Source organism: Callospermophilus lateralis, chromosome 4, assembly GCF_048772815.1.
Source record: "Callospermophilus lateralis isolate mCalLat2 chromosome 4, mCalLat2.hap1, whole genome shotgun sequence".
NCBI classification, from domain to species: Eukaryota; Metazoa; Chordata; class Mammalia; order Rodentia; family Sciuridae; genus Callospermophilus; species Callospermophilus lateralis.
Window position 1 is genome coordinate 16,470,778 of NC_135308.1, and position 23,285 is coordinate 16,494,062.

The 23,285-nt window shown below is 40.4% G+C and overlaps 1 protein-coding gene and 1 non-coding gene across 2 annotated transcripts in view; both read left to right on the forward strand.

The window, feature by feature from the left end:
• The window catches only part of Psd3 (pleckstrin and Sec7 domain containing 3), a 480,958-nt gene that overhangs the window by 15,257 nt on the left and 442,416 nt on the right, over window positions 1-23,285 (forward strand). The window lies entirely within an intron of this gene.
• On the forward strand, window positions 16,012-16,113 carry LOC143398683 (U6 spliceosomal RNA). The gene has a single exon (XR_013091291.1). It is a non-coding gene; the product is annotated as a U6 spliceosomal RNA (small nuclear RNA).

A 23,285-nucleotide genomic window follows, 5' to 3' on the forward strand; every position in this document is an offset into this window, starting at 1 on the left:
TTGTTTGTTTGCTTGCTTTTGATACCAGCGAATGAACCCAGGGGCACTTAATCACTGAGCCACATCCCCAGCCCTTTTTAATATTTTATTTAGAAACAGTGTCTCTCTGAGTTGCTTAGGGCCTCATTAAGTTGCTGAGGCTAGCTTTGAACTAGCAATACTCCTGCCTCAGCCTCCTGAGCTCTGGAATTATAGGCATGCACCACCATACCTGGCTCTTTATCTCTTAAATGAAACTTTGAATGAAAAGATGACATTTGGTTTCTTCCACCTCTCAAATTCTGTGGGCCTGAGCTGGAATAATTGGGATGATCATACCATAAAGCAAAAGAGGTTATGGAAACCTCATTTACCATTGTACTGGTGGTGGTGGTGGTGGTGGTGGTGGTGATGATGATGTTTCCTTGGGATTTTCTCACAAGCTGATGTGGGCCTCACTAAGTTGCTGAGGCTGGCTTTGAACTCACAATTCTCCTGCCTCAGCCTCCCAAGCTGCTGGGATTACAGGCATGCACCACCTTGCCCAGTGATCCTTGCCAGACCACATCACCAGCACAAAACTGAATTAGTTCAGTAATAATCAAAAACAGATCTAAGATGATAATCGAATATCTGTCCAAAGAACACATCTATCTTACAGCTTTAACAGTGAACTTTTACTCCTTTAATAAATAATCATGCTAGACACCAGGGTTGTAAATAATGAAAAAAGACTTGTCCTTGAGAAGTTTATAATCTAGCTGCAGAGACAGTTATTGAATAAGTAACTAAAAGTATGATGAGTGTCACAAAGAAAGTCAAGCATTATGGAAATGCATAATGGAGGCACCCAGCCTGGTGGAGTGGTTAGGAAAAGCTTTCAGCAGGGAGAAACCATACAGGTTAGTAATAAGAGTTGACATTTATTGAGCAGTTACTGTGGATGGCTGTATTATGTGCAGCTTTAAATTTAATCCCCACCAGACCACATCACCAGAACCTGATGGTAAAGTACTACTATAAAATAGTATTATTCCTAGCTGAGTACGGTAGCACATGCCTGTAGTCACAGCTTGTGAGGCTGAGGCAGGAGGATCATAAGTTCAAAGGCAGCCTCAGCAAAAGCGAGGTGCTAAGCAACTCAGTGAGACCCTGTCTCTCAGTAAAATATAAAATACGGCTGGTGATGTGGCTCAGTGGTTGAGTGCCCCTGAGTTCATTCCCTGGGAACCCCCCCCCCAAAAAAATAGAATTGTTTCTACTTTATTTGATTAAAGAAATCAAGGCAGATGAGGTAAAATAATTTACTCGGGTTCAGAGCAAGTTGGAGAGAACACCTGGATCTGACTGTAGGCAGGGGCGAACCAGCAGCCCAGTGGCTCTGGGGTAGAAGGGAAGCTGGATGAATCTGGAGGCAAAGACTGGGTGCACTCTGCAGGACCCCAGGGACTGTGTTTAATCACACTGGAAGAAAGCCTCCACTGGCTGTATGAGCTGGGTGGGGAGATTTTCCTCATATCCTCTCCTTCTTGAGAGAGTAATGTGAAAAAAAAAAAAGCTGTTAATTTAGAAGAGAGGAAGACTAAATGGTTTATATACAGCCAACAGTATAAGGATTTGCTAAAATTAAATTTTTCTTCAAGGAAACTTTTCTCAGTACTGAAATAGATCATGGAATCTAAGTTTCTAATAAGCCTTGAGTAATAAAACTCTTCTCCCCCACCCCCCACCCCCGCTTTTTTTTTTGGAGATTGAACTTGAGGGCACTTGACCACTGAGGCAATCCCCAGCCCTATTTTGTATATGATTTAGAGACAGGGTCTCACTGAGTTGCTTAGAGCCTTTGTTGCTGAAGCTAGCTTTGAATTCACTATCCTCTTGTCTCAGCCTCCTGAGTCGCTGGGATTACAGATGTGCGCCACCACACCCCGTTTGAGTAATAAAAACTTTTTAATATTTTTAATGAAAATCTACCTGGAATCTATGAAGTGGGAACTATTAAAAAGTGACATTTTAACAAATTTAGCTTAAAGATTAAAAAGGTTTTTATTAGCAATTCATGAATTGGACAACATCCCATCCAAAGATTCAGAAAGATGCTGAACAGAGATGGTGAACCTTAGAGAGAAAGAAAGGCAAAGAAAGCAAAACCAAGAACACAACCAGATTAGTTGTTACAAATGTCCTTTCTTTATATGGTTGAAACCCAAGGGAACTTCCTTATTAGTAAACTGGGTCCTTTTCTCTTGGTTGCTGTGTATTTCCAGGTTTTTTTTTTTTTGAAAACTGGCCCATTTTAAAGTTCAGTTGGATTATATAGCACCTAACATGAGTGACTCCAGTCTGGTGTGGACCTTTGGAGCCTACAGCAGGAGCTCAGTTCAATACAATGGGCTCCTATAAATTTTATTTAACACAATGACAGTAGATGTTAACTGTTTTAATTCAGGCTAAGGTCATAAAGGTATCAAATCTAGCAAGTTCTATTTCTCAATTCTTGGAATTACACATGTAGGAGAATTGTCAGAATAATGAGGAAATAGTATAACATTAGAAGGAAAGAATTGTATTCATTTCATCTTAAGCATAGCTCCAAAATTTGACCATTTCTTATTAGGAAGGACCACAGAACATTCAGGAGATGAATTTGCTGAGCAGCAGTTAGAATGTTTCCACCTTAACTCCAAAATAAGCCCTTTATGCATGTCCATGTCTAATATTACTCTGTTCAGGTACATACCAGAAGCATCTGTAACAACCGCATGCTATTAAAAGCTTAATTAACTAGACTTCAGCTACCCAGAGTTCTCAATTCACTTAAGTTTCTTTTTGTATTACACCTAAGCCTAAGGGGAAATTACCAGGTTATAAAGTATAAAAAAAAACAACAAAAAAACAAACAAAAAAAAAAAAACAAAAAACCTCATACTTTAAGAGTGAGGAATGCCATTCTGACTATACACCTCAGGCCAGATTCTGTGCCCTCCAGTTCTCCTGTGCTACTGTATCCTCAGATGAAGAGGAGGAACTTGGAATCCAGATGGTCCTAGGAAATGGTTTCTACCACACTCATGATTTATGTCCGGGAAAGTGACTTAATTTCTCTCCAGAGCTTAGTTCATGCCTCTGCACAATGGGGTAACAGTATCTGTCTAGCAACAATGCGGAGACAATCACATGGGGTTGGATAAGCAAAGCAGAGGCCAGTTTAAGAGAGATGCTCAGGAAACGACATAATTTTATATCAAGATTTTGAGCCATCAGAGCAACTCAAATAATTTAAAAAGATTATTATTACAAAAATATAACACAAATAATGTAAATAAATAATATAATATATAAATAAATATATAAATGATAAAATATAAAAAAAGATTATTTATTACCTTTTTTATTCTGTCCCAACTCTGACAAAAAATTTCAGTCTTAATATTTTCAAAAGTTAATATTTTAAAATTTTTATTTATTATTAATATATTTATTTTTGGTACCAGGGATTGAACCTAAGGATGCTTAACCACTAAACCACATCCCCAGTCCTTTTTTATTTTTTATTTTGAAACAAGATCTTGTTAAGTTGCTTAAAGCCTCATTAGATTGCAGAGGCTGGCTTTGAACCTGCCATTCTCCTGCCTCAGACTCCCTAGCCGCTAGGATTACAAGCAAGTGCACCTGGCTTCAAAAGTTATTTTTAACTGACAGTTAAAATATTTTCAGGGGGCTGAGGATGTGGCTCAAGTGGTAGCGCACTCGCCTGGCATGCGCAGGGTGCTGGGTTCAATCCTCAGCACTACATAAAAATAAAATAAAGATGTTGTGTCCACTGAAAAAAAAAAAAAACTAAAAAATAAATATTAAAAAAATAAAATAAAATATTTCCAGGTTAACTCTGGGTAAACTGCCATTAAAAAAAAAATCCCAATTTGGAAAATATTCGGGTTAATAAAAACAATATATATTTTGTTATGTTGTCAAACTTTCCAGAAATGTGGATTTCAGGTAATAACACAACTTTTACCTTTTTTGTGGGGAGGGTGGGGTACTGAGGATTGAACTCAGGGGCATGCAACCACTGAGCCCCATCCCCAGCCCTATTTTGTATTTTATTTAGAGAGAGGGTCTCACTGAGTTGCTTAGCACCTCACTTTTGCTGAGGCTGCCTATCCTCCTGCCTCAGCCTCCCAAGCCGCTGGGATTACAGGTATGTACCACTGCTCCCAGCAGCTTCTACCATTTTTATTTTAAAAGTTATGTATCTATTTTAAAGCATGTTAATACTTACTTTCTGTTTATAGAAAACACTAGTTTTCCATTTATTATAAATGATTCTAAAGATTCCTTTAAATTATTTAAGTAAAAAATTAATAATTGAACAGATGTTTGTTTATATATGAAAAACATCAAGTAGATGGTATTTGATGGAGTAAAGTTGGGGAATCAGAGGTATATTATTGGTCCGAACTACATGACTTAGCTGAGTTACTTTACTTTTTTAAAAAATTCTTTTTAGTTGTAGATAGACACAATACCTTTATTTTATTTACTTATTTTTGTATGGTGCTAAGGATCAAATCCAGAGCCTAACATGTGCTAGGCAAGTGGCTCTACCACTGAACTAATTAGCCCTAATTACTTTTCTAAGCTTGAGTTTTCTCATCTACAAAATGGGGTTGGGCCTGATGATCAATCACCCCTTCAACCAAAAGCATTCTGAGGGACTAGACCTCACTTCACCCATCTTTGTGTCCCCCCTGCCAAACCCAGTGAGCGGAACACGGTGTGTTCCAGCATGTGAATGTAAGGGTGGGGTACATCAGCCACACCCCTCCAGCTCTTCCATCTGAGGACCACTCTGAGCACATATTATTAATGGGCATTTTTCTTTTCTTTTCATTGCCTGCACTTAGCAGCCTAGTTAGGCAGCTGGGAAATCAAATACAATTGGATGTGGCAAATTTTACCCAGGATGGGGAAGGGATAGTTGTCAGGAAGTTTGGGTAGGAGGTAGGACATGCTCCTGAGGGAGGGGGAGCTAAAATGAGGAGGTAAGAAGAAGGAGAACATTCTAGCAGAGTTAGTCACTTGTATAAAATCTGGTAAGTGACTTTTTTTAAAATTTATGATTTAACGAGCTCACCAGCAAATAAGCTACTCCTGGTGCAATCATAGTATTTACAGTCTAACATACTTACAGGGTGAGTCATTTGTCAATGATAGTGTGTTTTGTCTTGTTGCCAATGATTAAATCATTAACCATGTCCTTTTTAAATTTCCCTAAATATTCTCTAACTATAAAGGTCTTGACCAATCAGATTACCTTGTCTCCTTTGCTTTCTAAGTGTGGTGTGGTTGTGTGTGTTTATTTTGAAGGATTTGTCAGCTATGATTTCACATTTCTTTTTTAAAACAATTCCATGTTGTTGTCGAGTAATGGGGAGGGCTAAGGGTGAACGAGGCATCATCAGACACCACTGCTGGAGGCCAGTACCTAGGGGGCCAATGACCGTGGCGTGTGCCAAGGCAATGAAGGAAAACTTGGCTAATGAATGTGCCCCACTGTGTTTTGTGACTGGTTGAAAGGAGCCAAAGAAAGGGCCGCTCAGAGTCAGTAGAAGCCAGGAGCCTTCAACAAGGGGGCTGTTGTTACCTTGCCAAAGGGGATATCGAGATAACCAGGGATGGGGCACCTTCCGAGCCACTTGCCACTCTTAAACTTCATGCCCTGCCATAACTGCTCCTTCCATAGATCGCCTTCCTTTCCTGCTTGCCTCCAATTAGCTTTACAACTGGGAAACTCATAAAGAAGAATTCTAGATTATCAGTGAAAAATAGGTATACCAATGAAAGAATCATTGATTGGGCTTCATCTTAGGAGTGTATTTCACACAATCGAGATCTAGTGGCTCATATTAATACGTTGGCGTTAAGCTATAGAGCACTCTGTGGCTATAGATCATAGGAAATATGTATACATTGATAAATAGGTATGGATAGCAAAACCTCTGTAGAGATACTCTTAAATCTGCTTTTGGAAATTCCAAAATGCAGTTTTAATTTTTTTTTTTCTTCTTAGTTTTCTTCTAGTCACATGAAACCACATATTCTCAAATTTCAAAACTTCAAAATGTATTCACTTCCTTTGGCTGATGTTATTCATGTGTAAGGAAGACGATAAACCCCATCTCAACAAAAGCCTAGGTTTTTCACAAGTGAGAACCCCTCAACCAGGGTGTCATTTGGAAGGTCAGGGTCATTTAGGGCTGAACTTAGGTCCGAAGCGTTCATCTCGAGCACAGATTTGAAGGCAGGACAGGCTGTCCTGCTGATCCACTGGTTCTTAGGTCCTACCCCATTGCTTAGGATACAGCCCTGGGCACTGAGCAAAGCCATGTGTTCCCATAGTGACAGGGGACAGAAGTCAACCAGGAGCCATGGCCATAACGCTGGCCAGTGGGAGCCGGCAGCCTGGGGAAATGAACATGAGCCAAGACCAAGGCCTTGAACTTTCTGTGAATCGTTTCTTTCCTATCTTCCTCCTTTGGTTATCATCATAATTCATTTCCTAACGTTTCTTTTTTCTGCAGTAGGAAGGAATAAAGGTCTCAACTCAGTGCTCTGAAAACAAAGTTGTTGTTTTTTTGTTTTTTTTTTTTCTTTTTTTCTTTTAAATAACTGATAAACTTTAGGACCCGGGCTGTAGCTCAGTGGCAGAGCCCTTGCCTCGCACGTGTGAGGCACTGGGTTCAATCCTCAGCACCACATAAAAATAAATAAAATAAAGGCACGCTGTCCATCTACAGCTACAAAAAATTTAATAAAAAAAATAATAATAACTGATAAACTTTGCTTTCAACATCTGCTTGGGTGGAAGGAGGAGAAATCGGATCTTATCCAATAAAATATGTAGGTCCCATCTGATATTGGCTTGAATCCTAGTCTTGGCTAAAAGTTTGTCTTTCATCCTCCTGGAAACAGAATGTGGCACAGCTTGCTGTGCTCCTTGCCCTTCCCAAGATCTCCCCCCTTTTTCCTTTGGGTTGTTCCATCTGCAGAGGCAGCAATAGAGAGGAGGGTAAGGACCATCTTCCAGAACAGGGAAATGCGGTCTAGGGCATTGGGAGCCTTAGTGCAGTCCCTCCTGTGCTGAGTACCCTTGTCTGGTTCCTGGCACTGTGATGCAGGCTCAGCCACAATTGGGTGCTGGCTGGGTGGAGAGAATCACCCATGACTTTGGCCTTGGTCGTTCTGTGTTTCACGCTTGCAGTAGTTTGATTGGAATGTGCCCCAAAGGCCCCTGTGTTCAACTTGGTCGCCAGCCTGTGGCTGTATAGGAAGGTGGAAGAAACTTCAGGAAGTGGGGCCTTATGAGAGGAAGTGAGGTCATTGGGGGCACGCCCTTGAAGGGGATGGCCCCTTCTTCCCTCTGGCTGCCATGAGGTGAGCAGCTGTACTGCCTCCTGCCATGATGTACTGTGCCACCACAGGAACAAAGCAACAGGGCCCAGAGATTTGGGGGGAATCCTCTGAAACCAAGTGGAAATACCTGTTCATCTCTGGTACTTTGTCACAGTGAAAGAGAAAGCTGATTAGCACAGTGGTCTACGCTAAAATGGAGATTTCAGTGCAAATGACATATGGGATTTTTATGGGCAGCGTTTAGCTTCAGCACAGCTAACCAGTCCCAAAAGATCCCTGGGAGCTACCCAAGCTTTACAGTAGTGTTTGCCTGCAGAATGTGCTACGACATAACCTCTAGGCTGAGGCTGGGCCACTCTGTTTTGCAGACTGATCACAAGGGCCAGCTGGTTTTTGTTACCTAAGTGAGGTTGATTGAGAGGTGAAAGTCAATAGTGTAATATGTGAATTTGTATAGCCACCACTATATTCAGGAAATAGAACAGTTGCATCACCCCCAAAAACTTACTAATGTTATTCCTTTAGAGTTATACCATCCCTCACCCCACTGCCCCACCCCAGTGTTAGTTTTCGATCACTCTGGCAAAAATACCTGAAAAACAACAACTTTTAAAGGAGGAGAGATTTATTTGGGCTCACAGTCTCAGAGGTTTCAGTGCATGGTTGGATGGCTCCGTTGTTTTGGGCCTGAGTGAGGCAGACCGTCATGGCAGAAGGGCATGCCCAAGTAAATAAAGCTGCTCAGCTCACAACAGTCAGAAAAAAAGTGACAAGGACTAGAGAACAAGATAATAGTTCCCAAGGGCACACCCCCAAGGACTTACTCCCTTCAACTAGGTCCATCTCCTGCAGCTTCTATAACCTCCCAATCGTCCATTTAGTATGGTTCCCTCAATGGATTAATCCACTGATAAGCTACCAGCCCACACAATCCAAGCACTTCCCCAAACCCATCTGAACCTCACTGCACTGGGTATCAGGCCTTCAACATATGACCTTTGGGGGGGACGTTCTAGATCCAAACTGTAACTACCACCCATATTGGAAAACATTGATCTGTTCCTCAACAGTAGTTTTGTTCCCTAAAGAAGGAAAAAATGGAATCCTAAAATACATAGGCTTTTAAGAATTGCTTTTTTCACCCAGAAAAATCTCAATGATTTTTAATTCACCCAAGTTATTGCATTAAATCAATAGTCTATTCCTTTTGCTTGCTGAATATTCCATTTATGGATGTATCATAATTTGTTCATCCATTGGCTCTTTGAAAGACATTTGGGTCGTCTCCATGTTCACACAGGTTTTTGTGTGAATGCATTTCTAGGCAAAATATTCTGGAAGGGATTTCTGGGTCATATGGAAAGTATATGTTTAACTTTCTAAGAAATTGCCAAAATGTTTTCTAGAGTGTTTCTACCATCTTACACCGACATCAGCACTACATGAAAGAGCCAATTACTCCATATACTTGCAAGTATTTGGTATTTGCACTATTATTTCTTTTTGCCACACTAATACACCTATAGTGAATTCATCATGGCTTTAGTTTGTACTTCTCTATAGACTATCCTTATAATCTTGTCAGTGAGGGAATTAATCAAATCATCTGCCATTTTTTTCTTGCTCATATATTGAGTATTGGTTTTTCTTTTTGCTGAGTTTTGAGTATCCTTCCCTATTCAGTACGTGAGTCCTTTGTCTGATATATGACTGGCATACAGTTGATCCCAATCTGTAGCTTTTCATTCTGTTAACAATGTGTTTCACAGAACAAAAGGTTTTTTTGATGAAGTCTGATTTATCAGTTTTTTCTTCTATAGTCATGTTATAGAATATCATGTCTAAGAACTGTTTACCTAATTTGTTCATGATTTTCACTTGCTTTCTTCTAAAAATTTCATAGTCATAGATCTTAAAAGTCTGTGAGCTATTTTTAGTTAATTTTGCATAAATGTGAGGTAAATGTGACTTAAATTCTAAAAATTGGGTACTGTGATTCCTCTAATTTAATTCTCCTTCAAAACTGTCTTAGCTATTCTAATTCCTTTACCATTTCATATAAATTTTAGAATCACTTTTATCTCTTTTAAAAATCTTGGTTGGCGGGCTGGAGATGTGGCTCAAGCGGTAGCATGCTCGCCTGGCATGCCTGGGGCACTCGGTTCGATCCTCAGCACCACATAAAAGTAAAATCTCTCTCTCTCTCTTTAAAAAAAAATCTTGGTTTTACTTAAATTGATATATCAAGTCTATAATTCATTTTTGTTAGAATGGTGTCATTACTATGTTGAGTCTTCCAGTTAATGAACACAGTGTGTCTCTACTTTGGTTTTCTTTGAATGCTTTTAAATAAATACCTTTTAGGCTTCAGCATATAGGTCCTCAACATTTGTTTAAACTTATCCCTAAATAGATAAATCTATGGAGCTATATAAAAAGTATTGATTCTTTTCTTTTACAATTGTGGTAAAATAGACATAATATAAACTTTAAAACATACAACTCAGTAGCATCAAGTAGTACAATGTTGTGGTAAGTAACAAAAGCCAATGTGAATAATCAGATGAGCCAGATGTGGTGGCTCATGCCTGTTATCCCAGCAGCTCAGGAGGCTGAGGCAGAAGCATTTCGAGTTCAAAGCTAGGCTTTCTGCCTCAGCAACAGCGAGGCTCTAAGCAACTCAGTGAGACTCTGTCTCTAAATAAAATACAAAATAGGGCTAGGGATGTGGTTGAGTGCCCCTGAGTTCAATCTCCATTACCTGCTCCCCCCAAAAAAGATAGAGCAGTTGTACTCCCAGGTATTTACCCAAGTGATCTGAAAACTTAGGCTCAGACAAAAAGACTGCAAATGACTATTTATAGTAGCTTTATTCATAAGCATCCCAGAAGCAAATAAGATAGGTTCAATAGCTGAATGGATGAACAAACTGATACATCCATACAATGGAATATTATTCAGTTATTTACTTTTTTTCTTTTTTGGAAGTAGAACTATCAAGTTGCAAAAAATACAAGGAACTCTCAAACACATTCTTCTAAGTGAAGAAACCTGTCTGAAGAGACTATATTACTATATGATTAAAACTAGCCGGGTGCACTGGTGCATACCTGTAATCCCAGCGGCTCAGGAGGCTGAGGCAGGAGCATCTCAAATTCAGAGCCAGGCACAACAATAGCAAGCCTCTAAGCAACTTAGTGAGATCCTGTTTCTAAATAAAATACAAAAAAGGGCTGGGGATGTGGCTCAGTGTTTGAGTGCTTCTGGGTTCAATCCCCAGTACCAAGAAAAAAAAAAATCAGATGACATGGATGCTGGAATTCCCTAACAAAAACTTTCAAATACTTATTATAGTGATACTTAAATAAAGAATAGGAATGCTCCCAATAATTTTAGCAACTTGGAAGGCTGAGGCAGGAGGACTGCAGACTCCAGTCCAGCCTCAACAAGACCCTATTCTCAAAAATTTTTTTAAAAAGTCTGAGAATGTAGCTCAGTGGTAGCGTGCCCTAGGCTCAATCCCCAGTACTGCAAATGAATAAATAAAACACTTTTGAAGCAAATATTAAAATAAAATGTACCTGCAAAGACATAAAAGATATAAAGAAGAAAAAAAATGAGAATTTTAAAATTGAAAAATACCATTATTTAACTCCGGTTTCAAAGCCTTCGATGTGTTCATTAGGATCAGGTCCCTGCAGGAACATGTCAGGCTGGATCCCAGGAGTTCACACCAAACTTCATGGGGTTACTTTCCCAAGATGCTTCCTGTTCACCATCTCCCTGCTGTTTTTCAGCCCACCGGGGCTTCCCACCTTGAGGAGGAATGGCCAAGGGTTGGAGGAGATTGACAGCAGCAGTGGAGTCTTAGACTTCCCACCTCTTAGACTAACAATTCCATCCAACAAGGAAGAAAGTTCCTCCCCTTTGAGGATTGGTTTTGACCCTAGCAGATTGCTGTGGCCCCTCCTATGGCTGCTTGCCATTGCTGCCACAGGTTTACCTGGTGACCAGGACCTGGGAGATTGGAGAAAATAGAAAATGAAGGATGGTTTCCCCTATTCTCATGAAATCTAGACGTTCCCTTCACATCTTCTCAAGGCCAAACTAGGGGCTTCTCCTGACCTGTCTGCATCACGTAGCTCACTTCAACACTGTCCCTGCTTCCATTTCAAGTTGGAGGATCCTGGAGAGAAAAATGAAGCAGAAAACTTTCCCAGTTCAGTGTTGCTTTCACAAAAATAGGCCGTGATTTTTCTTTGAAACCTCCTGCAAATGTGAATTTTCATGGTTAGGATATATAATTCCTCATAATTTCTATAAAGAATGATTTTGCAAGAATCCAGAAATGATTTAATTCTTATGCACTGAAAATATGAAAATTTCCTGCTGAAAAACACGCTTTTGATGTGGAAAAGTACTAAGTGATTCTTATAAAAACAGCTCACACCTGCTCCATTGTACTTTGGTAAAGGCACCCTGTGCAAAGTGCTTAGAGAAAGCCCCTTCTCAGCTCCCCATCATTTGGTATCCATTTTATCTAAAGGAACAGCCACAGGAACAATTCTATATCTTTTGTCAGGCTGTTTTTTGTTCTCAAATGTCCTTGCATGCTAGACTGAAATCAGGGACAGAACACCCATTTCCACCTTTCCAAGTGTCCAGCATTATTTCACCTTAGAGCTATTTTTAAATGTAAGTAAAATTAACCTGTGAGTTTCCAAAGTGAGTCAATTTGAGCTGAATACATACTGTTATGTATAGTCTTAATGGGAATAATGACCACAACAGCTTTTGGTACTATCTGGCCATCTCTAAGAGGCAGTCTCTCCAAACCCTTTTGCTTCCATATTGCCCTCAATAATCATCCTCCAATCTATATAGTCACCATTGCAAGACAGCAGCCTTTTGTCTCTCTTTCCTCTTGCCAGTGGAGCTAGATTGAGAGAAGAGCCACAGAAGACAGGGCAGTCTCTAACAATTAAGAGCTCATCTTCCCTTATGCCTGGGAGGAGAGGGGACAGAATGCATCCTTTGTCTTCTGTCATGAGGGATGCTTGGAAACCACAATGTGGTCTGGGCTTTTAGGGATCACCCCCAGGATTGTGGTCTGGGGTCTTCCCATACAGCTCCTGCACAATCTTCTTCTCAAATTTAATTTTCTCCCCTTGCAATTTCTGAGTGTGAGAAAAGAGAGTGCATGAGCTGCTAGGCAATGAGTGAAGGATGATAAATGGGAAGGTAGACTTTTTTAAAGAGAAGACAGATGTTAACTGGTAGCCCTAGGAGCTCTTCCCTACTGCTAGGCATCCTGTTCAATCAAACGACCCAGCAATGCACAGCATTACCCTGGAGAAGGCTTCAGAATTTCCACAGATTGGATTAGACAATCTCACAAATAACAAGAGTTTTCTGATTTCTATGGGGAGATTGCCCAGCCTGACAGTGTTCCCAAGGAAGCTCAGGCACAGACACTGGCATTCAGAACAGATGCCAATGGCAACCCCATTGTGAGTCATGTTAACCCTTCCCTTCCTGATTTAAGCATATATTTAGTAGATGCCAAGACAGTAAGAGGGCTGAGGCAGGTGTGGCTCAGTCTAGCAACTATCTAGAACTGGTATAAAATATTTCTATAGAATCGTGCTCTGCATAACATTATAGCCATAGTAATGTCATAGCACAATATGTTGCCATGTGTTTGTGATAATAATGGCATAAACAAACCTACTGTTGTGCCATTTGCATAAAAGTACAGCCCTTGCAATCATGTATAGTACATAACACTTGAGAGTGGCAGTTAATTACTATATCATTAGCTTACAAATATACTATCATTATTTTAGATAGTATTCCTTCTACTTATTTAAAAAAGGAAAAAAAAACCAGTTTACTCTAAAATGGCTTGCTAGGTTACAAGAGTAGTGTCCTCATACTTCTTGTTTATCAGGTCTCTTGATTGCCTCAAAAGCCACTTGAGTGATTGACCTAGGCCATCTAGGTTTATGTAAGTGCACTCTGGGTGGTTCACACAATGACCAGATCACTAATGGTTCAGTTCTCAGCAGGTATCTCCATGATTAAGCAATGCACGCATGTATTATAACAGCTAGCGTAGCCAAACTGGAACAAACAGTTGAATGTGGATCCTGGATCCTGCAAAAGAACGCAGAAGGCATGACCAGAGCCAGGGCAGTAGGCGGAGGTTTTGAATAGAAGTCTGGGATGCAGCCACGTGAAGACCTTAAGAAATATGGCTATAAATAATGGTGGGGAGAAATGGGGCAGTGGATGGAGTGATGTGGAGAGGAAGGAAAGCAAGTTTGAGTATTAGAGCAATTCAAGGGGGTAGGTGTTGGTGATGCCAAAACGAGGGGCATCCAGGGACATTCACAGGGTGAAGAAGGAGACAGATGAAGTGGCATCAAGATCTCATCCAAAGCTAACAAGAGAGCTGGATACAAAGGCAGGATAGAGAGATGAACCATCACATCCTCATCCGAGAGCTTCCATTCTCTTAATGAAGCGCCAGCAGAAGTGTCACCAACCGCAGAACAAGCTTCCAAGGAACCTTGCACAGTGACATTTTACCTAGTGAATCCCTTATTAGATCCTTTCTTCTCTTTCTATTGTTTTTTTTAATTTTTGAATTTGTTCATTTTGAATCTGAGCAACTTTAAGGAAAGGGTTAGTTAGGATTATTCGTGTGTAATTGGACCAAAAGACACAAGTATTTGCTTAGCTTCAGAATATGGAAACCAGACCACCAGGAATGGGATTCTGAACAGCTTCTAAGGGAGACAGACTGACAATGAAAAAATACACAGACACAATGTGTACCCAGGAGCCGGAATGGATGTTTACTGCCTTTGAAATCTGAAAATGAGAGCTCCTACTGCCTTGCTAACAGGGCTTCTACGTATACATAACTTGGTTTGCTCCTACATTTTTCTATGCTAGATTGCCCGTGTGGAATTTTCCATTTTATGAGCAGCCTTCCCTTTACCTTGTAATTGTACAATGAGTCAAGACGGTGACTTCTCTTCTACTGAGACGAGCAATTCCAAAACACATTTAAGGTCAAATTCAAATATGCAGACATCCAAATTCAGCCTGTCTAGATCAATTTGGATATAGGAAAATCAACTTTATTTGCAAAGGTATGCCATGACAAATCACCCAGAAGCCACAATGGGTTTCCTTTGTGACTCCTGAGTTTTAGATTTTACATTGAAAGAATATCTTTTGTCTACCTGGATTTGAAAAGGATGAAAGAGAAGGAAGTTATCCCATGAGGAAGTTGCTATACATGATCACATTGAAATAGGATTAAAACTCAAAGAATAGCAACAAAGGGCACAGTATTTAACAGCAAGGAGAAAAAAGAAATCAGACCAAAATGCACAGATTTTCAAGATAATAGGATTACATTACAACAAAATAAATCTTTAACAAGGCATGTAGCAGCATTTTTAATATAAGAGCAAATAATTTGGGGAAGCACTATGTTCTCTTGTGATATGCCTCGGCCTGGCTGAATATTGAATTGCACTGAATGCTGTCTCTGCTTGTGCTGGGTGGATGGCTTTCCCATTAGGTTTAATGTAATCTGAATACAGGAAAAGGAACCACTGTGAAGATTAAATCTCTGTGGCCACAGGTCACAGAACGAGGTGTGTATTCAAACAGATCTGAGATTTCAATGTACTGGTTTTAATTGTGTAACTTTGCCAGTGCCCTTTATTCTGAGCAACAACTACAGTTACCCATCCTAAACCTTTTGCTTTGATATCTTGAGCCTGAAAATATAGTTTATTCCTTTCATCTAAGACTAGTAATATAGATCCGTCAAAAAGTCCACAGGTTATCTAGGAAGTAAATGTGTGTGGTTCTGTATGAACTGCTTCTTTAGTAACCCTCTTCAGTTGGTGATGCTGTTATTCCTTGCCAACACATCAACCTGCAGATTAACACATCAAGGGTTTATTTCTTGCTCATGCAAATCAAGTAAAGAGAAGAGAGATCTATCCAGATCATATAGAGTCTTCACACTGCCTGTGCCCATAAGTAACACACAACTTTCACTCACACTAATTAGAACTAATCACAGTGCTCTGTCTACCTGTAAAGAAGCTGAACATGTAGCTTTCCAGGTGCCCAGGAAGGAGAAGCAAACAGAATAGGGTATGCACTAGTAGTTCCTACCACGAATTTTATTCCTGCTGGCACTATGTATCTAATAGCATACATGTTTACAATGTAAATAATATCCTTGTTTTCTAAATGACTTAGTTGAAAAATTCCCCTGCCTCAAATTGCAGGTAGGTTAGGTTTGAATATTGCCTGTGCTATTAGATGTTAGTAAGGGATGAATTATCATGATCATTTTTACAAAAGGTTTTTAGTTTCATTTTTATGAAATTGTTTAAGATTCATTTAATTAGCTTGCTGTTATTATTAAAACTAGGTTTACCCAATGTATATTTACCAAAACTAAAAATTCCTTGGACCAAGTTTGATAGATACCCAAGTGATGATTCTAATTGCCTTTTTAACATAGAAAGAAATAGAGAGAAGGAAAATGGAGATGATATGGGGCAAAAAAAAGCTAGATCTGTGCTTGCTTGGGTAGCACACATACTATAATTGGAACAATACAGAGAAAATTAGCATGGCCCCTGTACTAATTGGGGTTCTCTAGAGGAACAGAATCAACTGGAAGTATAATTATTAAAAGGGAATCTTATCAGGTTGGCTTACATGACCCAGAAGCTGGATAGTGCACATTGGCCGTCTGCAGGCTGGAGAGCTAGAAGAACCAGTAGCTGTGCAGTCCAAGAGGCTGAAGCCTCAGAACAAGAGGGATCAACAGTTTTACCCTAGTCTGAGACTGAAAGCTTCTGGAAATTCCCTGAAGAGTCACTGACAGAGTCCACTTTGGAAAGTGAAGAAGCAAGAGTCCAATATCCTCAGACGATTGCAGCAGCAATCAAGAACCCCATCAAAAAGAATCAAAGGGGTTGGGATTGTGGCTCAGTGGTAGAGCACTTGCCTCACATGTGTGAGGCACTGGGTTCAATTCTCAGCACTGCATATAAATAAATAAATAAAATAAAGGTCCACCAACAATTAAAAATATTTTTACAATATCTTAAAGCCTATATAATAATATTTTTAAAAATCAAACTTGCATTGGCTGGGGCTTCCTTATACTTCCAATTTTTATTCCATCCAAGCCATCATCCTATTGGATGATGCTGCCCACACTTAGGGAGGGTCTCCATTTCAGTTGGCTATTCCACATTGCCAATCATTCCTAGATACAACCTCACTGACATACCCATAAGTCTCTTAATCTTTGGCATCTCTTAATGCTATCAAGTTGGCAATTCAAATTAAAGATAACAGTCCCTGTGTGGAATGACATGCAAATTGGTGAAGCATTCCATATTTAAAAAAAAAAAAAAAAGGAGGAGGAGGAGGAAGAGGAAGAAAAAGAAGGAGAAGAAAAAGGAGGAGCTAGATCCATGATGAGATGATTAAAGAACTTCGGAAATATAACTTTCCCCTTCTTCTTTCCCTTTCTCTCTTCTTCCCTTAAATAATATTGAACATCATTTAATGTTTGATATATGCTGCCAACTGTCAATCATCAAGGAGAGTACTCATAAAGAAGGTAGTCATTAGGGCGGGAGTTGTAGCTCAGTGGTAGAGTGCTTGCCTCATCCATGTGAGGCACTGTGTTTGATTCCCAGCACCACATATAAATAAGCAAATAAAATAAAAGTCAATCAACAACTAAAAGAAATATTTTTAAAAAAGAAGGTAGTCATTGTTTCAATATTGGGGTAACACTAGATTGTATAACAAATAAACCCCTAAACCTCAGTATCTTAACACAGTAGGTTACTTTTAATTCCTGTGTAGTCCAAAACATGTGTCTGTGAGCAACAGGAGAATGCTTGCTATTCAGGGGTCAGACTTCCTCACTTAAGTGGCTCCACCAGTTCAACAAGAAGAGAGCAGGTTGTGTCCTAATCGCTTTCAGGCTGCACCCTTCTCTGAGCTACTCCAGTTATGTGGAGCACCAGGTTGCCTGAGCTGTTCCATTTTGAATACAAGAGCTAAGGCAGAATGATCTGGCACCTTGTCTGTGCAAGTGGATAACCACTAGATGTTGGACACGCAGAACTTCCTAAGAACAACCACCCCCTGCACAGCAATAGCATAAAACACAGACTGATACAGAAATTATTCATGCTAATAAAAATGATCACCTAATGAACTTAGCTAAATCAGGGGCACGTGGCTTAGACACATGGACTCATCAAGACCCTACCTGAGTAACCAGGCATGTGAGCTTATCAGAAACACCAGACCAACAAATGATGCAGCCAACTCTCCAGACACATAGAAAAGGAGGAACAGTAAGTCCCTATGGCACAAGGACCCTTACCCATCACCTTATTATGGACCACTTGGTGTGCAGGTCAACACCTCTTCCCTGGAGATTTACCAGGTGACAAACTTCCTCCTGTCCTTGGGCTTTGGCTCAGCATGCATCCCCCTTGCCATTAGATGCTGCTCACTTCAAAATCAACCGAACTCTTCAACTGACATGCGATAAGTGACCTGTCATTCCAGGAAGTGATCACTTGCAGGGACTTTGCTTTTTTTTTTTTTACTGCCTCTTTAAATCCTGTGACCTCCTTAAGCCTGCCTTAGCCTTTCTGTAGCCTAGGGACCATTAGGTGAGGTGTGATTTGAGTGTTACGGATATTAGTAACTAAGACTGGAATGGATTAAAGAACTCCTTGCCATGGTCACAACCTGCCAAGTGAAACCAGGAGAACTCGGGGAAGTAAAGCTGAGAAATGATGCAGCCGTTGACATTGTGGGCAAATGCTGACCTGCTGGTCTACGTCAATGGCCTAGCTTGCTCATGACAGGGAATATCCAAAGTGTCTGCAAAAGACACAAGGAGAAAGCACTGGAGGACCCAGCACAGGAGCTTTTCATAGACCTAACTGGGGTATCAACCATCACTCTCACATCCAGGTGCAGGGGCAGGTCAGAGTGGGAGAGATTGGATGGGTCAGAGACAAGCAGGCCAGAGGAGGCCTCATGGTTTAGGTGAAAAAAAATCAAATTCTCATTCATTTATTTATTCAACAAGTAATTATCTAGTGCCTTCTCTTCTAAGCAGTGTTTAGGAACAGGGGACACTATGGTGAACAAAAGAGACAAATTCCTTCCTTCATGGAATTAATGGGAAGGTTTAAAACACCCAGTAGTATTTTAATGGTACCAAACTAAAATTCTATTTCTTATGCCATTAAGAAAATATTGCACTTGTCAGGCACTGTAATCCCAATGGCTCAGGAGGCCGAGGCAGGAGCATCACAAGTTCAAAGCCAGCCTCAGCAATTTACTGAGGCCCTAAGCAACTCAGTGAGACCCTGTCTCTGAATAAAATATTTTTTAAAAGGGCTGGGGATGTGGCTCAGTGGTTAAGTGTCCCTGGGTTTAATACCTAGTACCCAAAAATTAATTAATTAATTAATTAATTACTCTGGGGGGGGGGCGTATGCTTCCTTAGTGCATATGTATACATTGCACTTAGACATAAGGAAACACATATGAAATATTTATGGTAGTATTTTTTTAAAGAAATAAATGAAACCAGATGTACCATCAGTAGGAAAAAAAATGGATAGATAAGTTATTGTATGTTTATTCAAATAGAATACTAAAAAATAGCTAAACTGGAAAACCCTAAGCTATAACTGCCAAAATGAATAAAACTCAAAAAACTGCATAAAAAACAATTTTTTATATTTTAATTTTTTTATTTGTTTTTACCTTGATTCTCCTACTCTCTCTACATGTATGTATAAACACGTATATCTGATCCTTAAAAAAAATTTTAAGGGAAGAATGAGGAAAAGAAAATACAAAGGGCTTTACGCCAATGTGTTTTCTGTCCCTTAAAAAAAATAGGATGATTACTGCTAAACCAGAGCTTCATTTAAGTAAATTTCAAAAACATGAAGCAATAGAGGGAAATGGTTTGGGAAGGGATGCACCAGGGGCCTTGGATATATCTATAAACTACTATTTCTCTTAGAAAATTTTGGGGAAAAACATCAAAGAAATTAAAAGAAAAATTTGAAGCAAGAGAGATCTGGACAAAACCAAATGTTAAGTATATGGGTGTTCAATATATCATCTATTTTATTTTTGGAATGTTTTTGGTAGCTTCTTTGACGAGATTCATTTCCTGCTGGCCTCCTCCCATACCACCTCACCCCTCACAAACATCCTGCTCATCCGCTGACTAATCCTTGGTTATTGGTCCTGACCAAGGGAGACATTTTCTCTTCTTGGCCCTTTCTGCACCTGAGGTGGGGCAGAAAAGCTGCTGGTGGGAAGGACAGAGGAGCCAAGCACAGGCACTGGGCTTCCAGGTGGGGAGGGAGAATAAGTAGAGATAGTTTCACAGCAGCTTACCTTACCCATCTTTGCAAAGGCTGCCAGCAAGAAGATCTTTGGTGGGCTGGGGCTAGGGCTCAGCGGTAGAGCACTTGCCTTGCATGTGTGAGGCACCAGGTTTGATTCTCAGCACCACGTATAAATAAATAAAATAAAGATCTATCAACAACTAAGGGAAAAAATATTTAAAGGAAAAAAAATAGATCTTTGATATATATTTGTCATTAGGAACCCAGTTTCCTGAACCCTTCTCTAGCTCTTTTAACATAGGAGGACTCATTACTTTTATTGTGTCCCAAAGAATTCAACAAACTCACATTTTTGTGACTTTGGGGGTGCAATGTACATACAAGGACTTCAAAGTATCTGCCTTTTCTTTGGGAAGATGCCAAACCTTTTGAGTCACCTTGGTCCAACAGTCTAATTCTTGTATCAACAAAAAGCATTTTTAACCACACAAGTGTGGCTGTCTGATTTCTATCATATATCTGTGTTCTCTAAAGAGCTAAGGTTTCTCCTTGAGCAGAGGACAACCCTAACACAGCCAAGGGACCTGAGGTAAATGTGCAAGCCTGCATCAATTTCCTAGTTCCTGCTCCAGTTCTGGGCTTACAGACCTAGAAAAGTCAAGGTGAGCTTTGGATTAAGGTGCTTCTCAGTATCATGGTCTCCTCATAGGTCATATTTGCTCTTGCTTGTACCTTAAGTGTTTCCCAATTCATTACAAATTTCTTTATTTCCTCCCCTCACTCCTCATTTTATAAGAAACTTGGCATTCTCTATTAAATCACTGTGTCCTAGTATCCTCTTTTGTGGAATAGGGAGCATTTTCCCATTGTCTTTCAAGAGAAAAGGTGTGTGTGTGTATGAATGTGTGTGTGTGTGTGTGTGTGTGTGTGTGTGTGTGTGTGTGTTAGGACAGGGATTATTCTTTGGTGGGATTTTTCCTCTGCCTCCTTGGCACCAGTTCCAGAAGAATCAAGCATCTTCATTTATTCTCACCACCTGCCACAGTTGCTCCCATACTTCCCAGACCCACTTAATATGACTTAATATTCCTAGACCTTAACACTTGGCCTATGATTTCTTTCTGCTTGGATTCCAGTAACTAGCCCCCATGTTGAGAACCTGCCCAGCAGTCTTGATACTGTAAGACTGTGACCTCCTAACCAATTACCTTTTGGGGGGACTGTCCCCAATGTAACTATGTGTTAAGGTCTACACCGTGTATATAAAATTCTCAGGAGGGATCGACATGAGCAGACCTTCCACCGATAACCAAGGACAACCAGGCTGGACTCCTTTTCCCTAATCACACTCAATTCTGTATCCAAGTACCTGTCCCTCCTCATTCCATCTTATTTCTAAGTCTTGGGAGACTCCATGAACCCACCCCAGAATTTGGGCTCAATTCTTGATCTTCTTCAGTCATTATTGAGATTTTCAGCAACTGGTCTTCTCCCACCTGGATTTGATAATCTGTTCCCTCCTGATGTCATTGGATTCCTTCCCCAACTGGACTCTTTATTTAGCCTTATTAACAACCAGCCTATGGCCCATTTCTCAAACTTTGGGTTTAGGTAGCAAAGTACAGCTAGAATATATAAAATATAATTCCAGGGAATATATTTTAACCAAACCAATTCTTGACATTTGCTTTTGTAAGTTCCTGTTTGTTTGTTTTGTTTTATTTTGGTTTTGGTACCAGGGATTGAACCCAGGGACACTCAGCCACTGAGCCACATCCAGAGCCCCATTTTGTATTTTATTTAGAGATAGGGTCTCACTGAGTTGCTTGGCGCCTCACCATTGCTGAGGCTGGCTTTGAACTCACGATCCTCCTGTCTCAGCCTTCTGGAGCAGCTGGGATTGCAGGTTTTTCTTCCAGTTTGCTTTTTTTTTTTTTTTTTTTTGTCCTTCTACCCTCCTTTCTACCTAAGGACCTTGCCAATGGAAAGGCTGAAGCTGGGTAAATTGTGGGTGACAAATGTTCCCCTCCATATCCCCTATTACCTTTATCTATTTTTATACAACTTCTCTCTTTCTTTGTTGTAGTATCAGAGGAAAAGATTTCCCTATTCCTCTGGAGTTACTTCGCCCACCTGTGCTCTGAATGTCTTTATATCTGAGTCGAGAGCCTACTCCCGTAGCTATTATTTTTGGTTAGCACTTTGTGCCCCTCCCCACTCCAGCAAATGCATAAGTTCCTGCACTGTGCAGGGTTCAGGGATGCATGAAATATGGCCCCTGCCCACAATCTAACAGGGCAAGATTGTAATATGCTCTTCACCTCGCTAGATTATAAATCAGCATGGCATGGTGACAAATAGTTCTGCAGGCCTTCACAGGAAGGAACAATTATTCTAATTGGGAATTTTTATTTCCTCTACTGTGCCTGAGCCAACTTCCCCATTCCGGAAGCAGAATGAATGGGAAAAAAATGGTTTAAATGCATGCAAACACACTCATTTAGTTTCTTTCATTCTTTTCTTTCTTTCTCCCTGCCTCCCTCTCTTTCTTCCTTCCTTCCTTCTTTTTCTTTCTTTCTGTCTCCCTTCCTCCTCCTCCTCCTCCTCCTCCTCCTCCTTCTTCTCTCTCTCTCTGGTACCAGAAACTGAACTCAGGGGCACTCAATCTATTCTTCCATTTGGAAAGGGTTATTGAGCACCTACTGTGTGCCTGCATTGTGTGGGGTGTTGAAGAGTGCTTAACTGAAGATGTGGTTTAATCCCAGGAAGCAGAGAAGTCTATCTGGACTAGGAACAATGGAATCAAGAACTGAAGGCTAATCTGGTTAGCAAGGCAAAGATGGGAAGGGGAAAGGGCTGGCCACTGCAGAGCCTTTATGGGAGAGAAAGCCTGATAAGTTCAGGGCCTAGCAGGAGGCCATTGAGGGAGCAGGTGCCACAGAAGGCTGGGGAATGTGCACCGTAAGGGTCCAGTGCCAGAGAGGAGGGTCTCATGGACCAGCTTGAGAAGCATTTGTTCAGTCTTAGAACCATGGAACCACTGAAGGTCTTAATGCAGAGGGAGGGCATAGCCAGATGTAGAGTAAATGAGCCCTGTACGTGTGGTATAAGGAGCAGTATGGAAGGGTTTGAATCAACTCTGGTGAATTTTCAGAAGCAGTGGGCTTGGAATTGGAGCTATTAGTTCTAAGCCCAAAGATCTTGAGCAAACTCCTTTTTCTCCCTGAAGTTCTGATTCTTCCTCAGGACACCAAGACAGTTGAGAGAGAATGTATCTGTCTTGCTCTTATTCCATGGAAAGTTTTCAGCCCCTTTGCTTAATCCCATATCTTTTCCATTTGTTTTCCTAAGCTATTATTTCTCTCGCAGGTGGAGATGTGGTGATGGGCACAGATGTCAGAGCCCACCACCATTTTTGTGGTTAGTTCT